The sequence below is a fragment of the Apium graveolens genome, chromosome 7 (assembly GCF_009905375.1).
Source record: "Apium graveolens cultivar Ventura chromosome 7, ASM990537v1, whole genome shotgun sequence".
Taxonomy (NCBI): Eukaryota; Viridiplantae; Streptophyta; class Magnoliopsida; order Apiales; family Apiaceae; genus Apium; species Apium graveolens.
The window spans coordinates 107,080,911-107,087,616 of record NC_133653.1 but is presented as its reverse complement, the minus strand read 5'-3'; the positions used below and the strand labels follow the sequence as shown (position 1 = coordinate 107,087,616).

Here is a 6,706-nt window from a genome sequence, read left to right as displayed (position 1 = left end):
TATTCGAAGGCGTATGACTCCTTTTATTTATTTATTGAATATTATTTGAATATTCATTCGAGGGCTTATGACTCTTTTATATTATTAGTGAATATTATTGAATATTCATTTGAGGATCTATGACTCCGATTATTTGCTGAAATATATTCTTTATTTTATTAAAGAATAAGGTGTTAATAATCAAACTTATTTTCGATTATTCAAATAAAGATAATACTTTCATATAAGTATATCTTTGGTTATTTAATACTCGTTTCAAGTATAAATTTTAATACTTCTACTTCAATTATTTTTATAAAGACTATTCTTTATGGGAATATTATTTAAATAATAATATTCGGTCATTTTCTAAATATTCTGGGGACTGATTTACTTCATTAAATCAGCTTTACTCCAAACACTCTTTAAAGTGTTTTCGAGTCTTCAAAATGATTTTTAAAAGTCAGAGTGGATCCCAAAACTCTTTTTTTTATATTTAAGATCTTCCTTTTAAGGGGATTTAAATACTCGCTCAAAACCTGGGGAATCCGGCTCTGTGGTGTATTTTATATTCGCAACGAGGTTGCAGTTTTGGTAAATGAATTGATTACTTGCCCAACGTTCGGGAAGTAAGCCCATCTAATTGAGTTGGCATAAGCGACAGGCCGGGGTACGGTCTATTATTGTGTAAGTGGCTGGGTGGCAGTCCATCAACGCGTGAGGGGCCGGGTAACGGTCTAGCGCGAGGTCCTAATGCGGCCAGGGTGATGACCGGTGAGGAATTCATCCATCTACAGTAGAAAAGGTTACTTATTGGTATCTTTGCCTGATCAGCAAGATATCTGGTTTATGCCAAAAAAATTTTCCTTTCCAAAATTCATTGGATGTTTCAAACTCTGTTCATACTTTACATAACAGAGGTTCCAGGAAATGTTTAAAGAGATATATATATGTGGATATATGTATATCGGGACTAAATAAAGTATCTCATAACTTTTTCATTCAATAATATTTCAAAGATTGAATCTATTCAAATCTTGTCTTGTAGTCTCATCTATGTGATGAACTTTTAAAACTGATTATAACTTGAACGGTGGTAGTTCAAGTAGTATTGGGAAAGATATAAGTATATTGGGGTATTTGGTAACCTCATCTTTTAAACTTATATCTAATTAATAATTGTCTTATGTATGACAAAGATTTTCAGAAAAACGTTGAGACAAGGTTAGATATATTAGATCACCTTGCAACGATATTTTTATACAGTTATAAACTGGGACTTTGTGTATATTATGCATGGAAGAGGACTTCCAATATTTTGAAAAGTATATATGTATATATACTGAATATTTTGCGACTTCATCGCATTAAGATATCAAACTTGGTTCATTTCTTTTGACCAAGACTTTCATGAGTACTATGAGAAGGCTCATATATTGTTAATCATTATACATATTATTTTGGTGGGCTTGCTGCTCACCCTTGCTTTCTTCTTTCATCACACAACATCAGATAGACAAGATGAACAGAACCAAGCTCCCGATTCGCAAGCGAGTAGGAGACGTTCCGCAGTTTTCTAGAAGCATTGATGCCGCCGTAGCCGGGGTAGGAACTACCAATAGGCTAGGCTTTCAACTTTTGATGTACCAGATTTATTTATATTTATGAATTGTAATAATGGCAAAGAAATGTAAATTTATTCAGAAAACCTTTTAAGGTGTATTGGCAGATAATTATGGAATAAAATGACTTGTGGTTATTTTTTTGGATGTTCATCTCTGAGACTATAACGTGTGGTGTGTGTGTTTATTGTGGGGTCACAGTACAGAGGAGTTGAGTAGTTATTAAGATTGGGTGTTATTAAGGGAAATGGAACTCGTGACGACCCGGATCCCCGACCCCGGATTTGGGGGTGTTACATCCACAGGTAAATGACATCCCTTACCATACACCAGTTAAAACGGGGACATACCAAGTGGAGTTTTGTATGCTGTTCTGTAAGCCCAAACAGCTTCATCGAGCTTTAAAGACCAATCCTTCCTTGACGGACAAACAACATTTTCTAGAATGCGCTTGATCTCTCTGTTAGACACTTCCGCTTGACCATTTGTTTGCGGATGATAGGCAGTAGCAACTCGATGATTCACATTATAACGCAGCATCATAGAAGTGAACTTACGGTTGCAGAAATGTGACCCTTCATCACTTATGATTACTCGTGGCATTCCAAACCTTGTGAAAATCTGCTTATGGAAAAAACTCAACACTACCTTTGCATCATTTGTCGGTAGAGCTTTGAACTCTACCCATTTTGAGATATAATCGACTACCAGCAAGATGTACTGATTGTTGCAGGATGAGACAAAAGGGCCCATGAAATCGATTCCCCAAACATCAAAGACCTCGACTTCAAGCATCACGTTTAACGACATCTCATCCTTTCTCGTCAAATTTCTCACTCTTTGGAAATGATCACACCTTAAAACAAACTGATGAGCATCCTTAAATAAGGTAGGCCAGAAAAAACCTGCTTGCAGAATACGAGCTGCCGTCTTCTCACCACCATAGTGTCCTCCATAAACTGTGGAGTGGCAGTCTCGTAATATCCCCTCCGTCTCACAGAATGGGATACATCTCCTGATGATCTGGTCAGCTCCCTGTCTAAACAAATACGGTTCATCCCACATATACCACTTCACCTCATACAAAAACTTCTTTTGAGCTGTGGTCAAATTAGGAGGCATTATATTGCTAACAAGATAATTCACAATATCTGTGAACCATGGCTCTTCCTCCTGTACTGCGAACAACTGCTCATCCGGAAAAGATTCGTTGATCAATGTCTTATCATGTGAAGTAGACTCGGGATTCTCCAATCTAGAGAGATGGTCAGCTACTTGATTCTCAGTACCTTTTCGATCCTTGATCTCTAACTCAAATTCCTATAGTAAGAGCACCCAACGAATGAGTCTCGGCTTCGAATCTTTCTTGGAAACCAAATAGCGAATGGCCGCATGATCAGTGAATACTATCCCTTTTGTCCCAAGCAGATAAGATCGAAATTTCTCGAAACCAAAGACTATAGGCAAGAGCTCCTTCTCAGTAGTGGTGTAGTTCATTTGGGCCCCATTTAAGGTCTTGCTCGCATAGTATACCACATGAAAGAGATTATTCTTGCGCTGCCCAAGAACTGCACCTACTGCATAATCACTCGCATCACACATCATCTCAAAAGGCTATGTCCAATCCGGTGTTGTAATAACTGGTGCAGTGATTAAACTCTTCTTAAGAGTCTCGAATGCCGTCAAACATTCATCATCAAATTTGAAAGGCACATCCTTCTCAAGCAAGTTGCACAACGGCTTAGATATCTTCGAAAAGTCATTGATGAAACGCCGATAAAAACCCGCATGACCAAGAAAACTACGGATTCCTTTCACAGAAATAGGTGGTGGAAGATTTTCAATGACTCCCACCTTGGCTTTGTCCACCTCAAGACCCTTGCTAGAGACCTTATGCCCAAGAATAATGCCTTCACGCACCATAAAATGACATTTTTCCCAATTGAGCACCAAATTAGTTTCCACACACCTTTTGAGCACAACACGAAGATTATTCAAACATTCATCATACGAGTGTCCAAAGACGGAGAAGTCATCCATGAACACCTCGACATTATTTCCAATCATGTCAGAGAATATAGCCATCATACATCTCTGAAAAGTGGCCGGTGCGCCACATAACCAAACGAAACTCTGCGAAAAGCAAACGTGCCAAATGGACAAGTGAAAGTAGTCTTTTTTTGATCCTCTGGTGCAATACAAATAAAATTATACCCCGAGTAGCCATCCAGAAGACAATAATACTGATGACCAGCCAACCTGTCAAGCATCTGATCAATAAACGGAAGAGGGAAGTGATCCTTCCTCGTGGCCTTGTTCAACTTTCGGTAGTCCATGCATACTCTCCATCCTGTGACTGTTCGAGTGGGGATGAGCTCGTTCTTCTCATTTTCTACCATGGTAATACCACCTTTCTTAGGCACACATTGCACGGGGCTCATCTAAGAACTGTCAGAAATAGGATAAATGATTCCTGCATCTAGCCACTTCAAAATTTCTTTCTTCACCACCTCTTTCATGATAGGATTAAGGCTGCGCTGTTGCTCAACAGTTGGCTTACTACCCTCCTCTAGCAGAATCTTATGCATGCAATATGAAGGGCTAATCCCCTTGATGTCTGCTATGGTCCATCCAATAGCCGATTTGAATTCTCTAAAAATCCTTAAGAGTTTGTCCTCCTCACTACCTGAAAGGTCAGATGCAATAATAACAGGTAAAGTAGATGCATCACCTAAAAAAGCATACCTCAAATATTCAGGCAATGGCTTAAACTCCAAGGTGGGTGCTTCCTCAATTGATGGTTTGAGCTTTCCTTCAGCATTTTTGAGGTCAGATGTACCAAGAGATTCAAACGGCATGTCCAGCTTTCGCCTCCAGGAAGAAGCATTAAGATATTGTAATTGCTCATTATCATCCTCATCATCACTGTCAAAATCCCCCACTAAGGCCTTTCCTAATGCATCAGACATTAGCATATGATCGAGTTCCGAAGTAACCGTAGAATCAATCAAATCCACTTTTAAGCACTCCTCATCTTTTGTAGGGAATTTCATTGCTTTGAATACATTGAAGGTCACATCCTGATCCTGCACCCGCATAGTAAGTTCACCTTTCTGCACATTTATCAAGGTACGGCCAGTAGCCAAGAAAGGTCTTCCCAAGATTATAGGAATCTTCTTATCTTCCTCGAAATCCAGAATAATAAAGTCTGCAGGAAAGAAGAGCTTATCCACCTTGACTAGCACATCCTCCACTATGCCTCTTGGGTAAGTAATAGAACGATCAGCCAATTATAGAGACATGTAAGTGGGCTTCAGATCAGGCAAATCCAACTTTTTAAAGATCGAAAACGGCATCAGATTTATGCTTGCTCCCAAATCGTAAAGGCACTTGTCAAAAGACAACTTGCCAATGGTGCAAGAAATGGTGAAGCTACCTGGATCTTTAAGTTTTGGAGGTAACTTTTGTTGCAGCACAACACTGCATTCTTCCGTTAGAGCAACGGTCTCAAGGTCATCCAGTTTCACCTTCCTTGAAAGAATACTCTTCATAAACTTCGCATAACAAGGAATTTGCTCCAGAGCCTCAACGAAAGGTATATTGATGTGAAGTTTCTTGAACACCTCCAGAAACTTACCGAACTGCTTATCCAACTTTTGTTGTTGCAATCTCTTAGGGAAAGGTGGTGGAGGATAAAGCTGTTTCTCCCCTGTATTACCCTCAGGCAGAGTGTGTTCAACAGTAGTCTTCCTTGGTTCCGCCGCTTTCTCCTTTTGCTTAGCTTCTTCATCTCGAACTTCAGCTTCTCCTTCTTTCGCCTTTTCAGCATCAACAACTTTCCCAGACCTTAAGGTAATAGCCTTTACTTGCTCTTTAGCTTCCTTCCTACCTGGCACTTCCGTGTCACTGGGAAGTGTGCCAGGTTGACGATTGAGCACTGCATTGGCTATTTGACCGATTTGATTTTCCAAGGTCTTGATCGACACCGCCTGACTCTTGCACAAAAGCTTAAGTTCCTCAAAATCAGCACTAGTGGGTGTAGCTGCACCTCTCTGTTGAGGATATGATTGCCTTTGAGGATACTGTTGTGGTTGCTGGAATCCAGGTGGATTGAACTGTTTACTCACACCTTGCTGATATGGTGGCTGAATAGCATTCTGATTATTACTTCAGCTGAAATTTGGATGATTTCTGTTGTTAGGATGATAAGTAGCTGGCACCGACTGCTGTTGTCGCTGATAATTGTTCACATACTGAACAGATTCGTTAATAAGAGAACACTGCTCTGTAGCATGAGAACCTGAACAAAGCTCACAGACCATAGCTATTTGATTGACTCCATAGGTAGCTAGAGAATCGACCTTCATAGACAGCGCTTGGAGCTGCGCTGCAATAGCGGTGGCTGCATCGACTTCCAGAATACCTGCTACCTTCCCATGCATCATCCTTTGAGTTAGGTTTTGATGCTCATTTGCAGCCATAGTCTCAATAAGATTATAAGCCTCAGTATAGCTTTTGGCCCATAAGGCGCCTCCAGCTGCTGCATCGAGCATGGGCCGAGATTGGGCCCCTAAACCATTATAGAAACCAGTGATCACATCCAATCGGGTATTCCATGATGTGAACACTTTCTCAACATTTCCTTGTAGCGCTCCCAAGCTTCGCACATAGATTCTATAGGTTGCTGCGCAAACTGAGTAAGAGCACTCCTCATAGCAGCAGTCTTTTCCATTGGATAAAACATCACCAGAAACTTTTGCGCAAGATCTTGCCAAGTAGTGATGGACCCAGCTGGTTCAGCATGTAACCAGTCCTTAGCTTTATCCCTCAGTGAGAATGGGAAAAGCCTCAGCTTGATAGCCTCATCAGTCACACCATTATATTTGAAAGTACTGCAGATCTCAACAAAATTCCTTATATGCATGTTGGGGTCTTCAGTCGCAGCTCCTCCGAAAGAAACAGAGTTCTGCACCATCTGAATAGTGCCCGGCTTGATTTCAAAGGTGTTAGCTTGGATAGCCGGATGAAGAATGCTTGACTGAATGCCATCAATTTTAGGCCGAGAAAAGTCCATAAGAGCTGGATCTGCCGGAACAATACGAGTA

The 6,706-nt window shown here is 40.4% G+C and overlaps 1 non-coding gene across 1 annotated transcript; it reads left to right on the top strand.

Moving 5' to 3' along the window:
• Positions 1–6,211: 6,211 nt before the first annotated feature.
• Positions 6,212–6,318, top strand: LOC141675687 (small nucleolar RNA R71). The gene has a single exon (XR_012556328.1). It is a non-coding gene; the product is annotated as a small nucleolar RNA R71 (small nucleolar RNA).
• Positions 6,319–6,706: the final 388 nt, after the last annotated feature.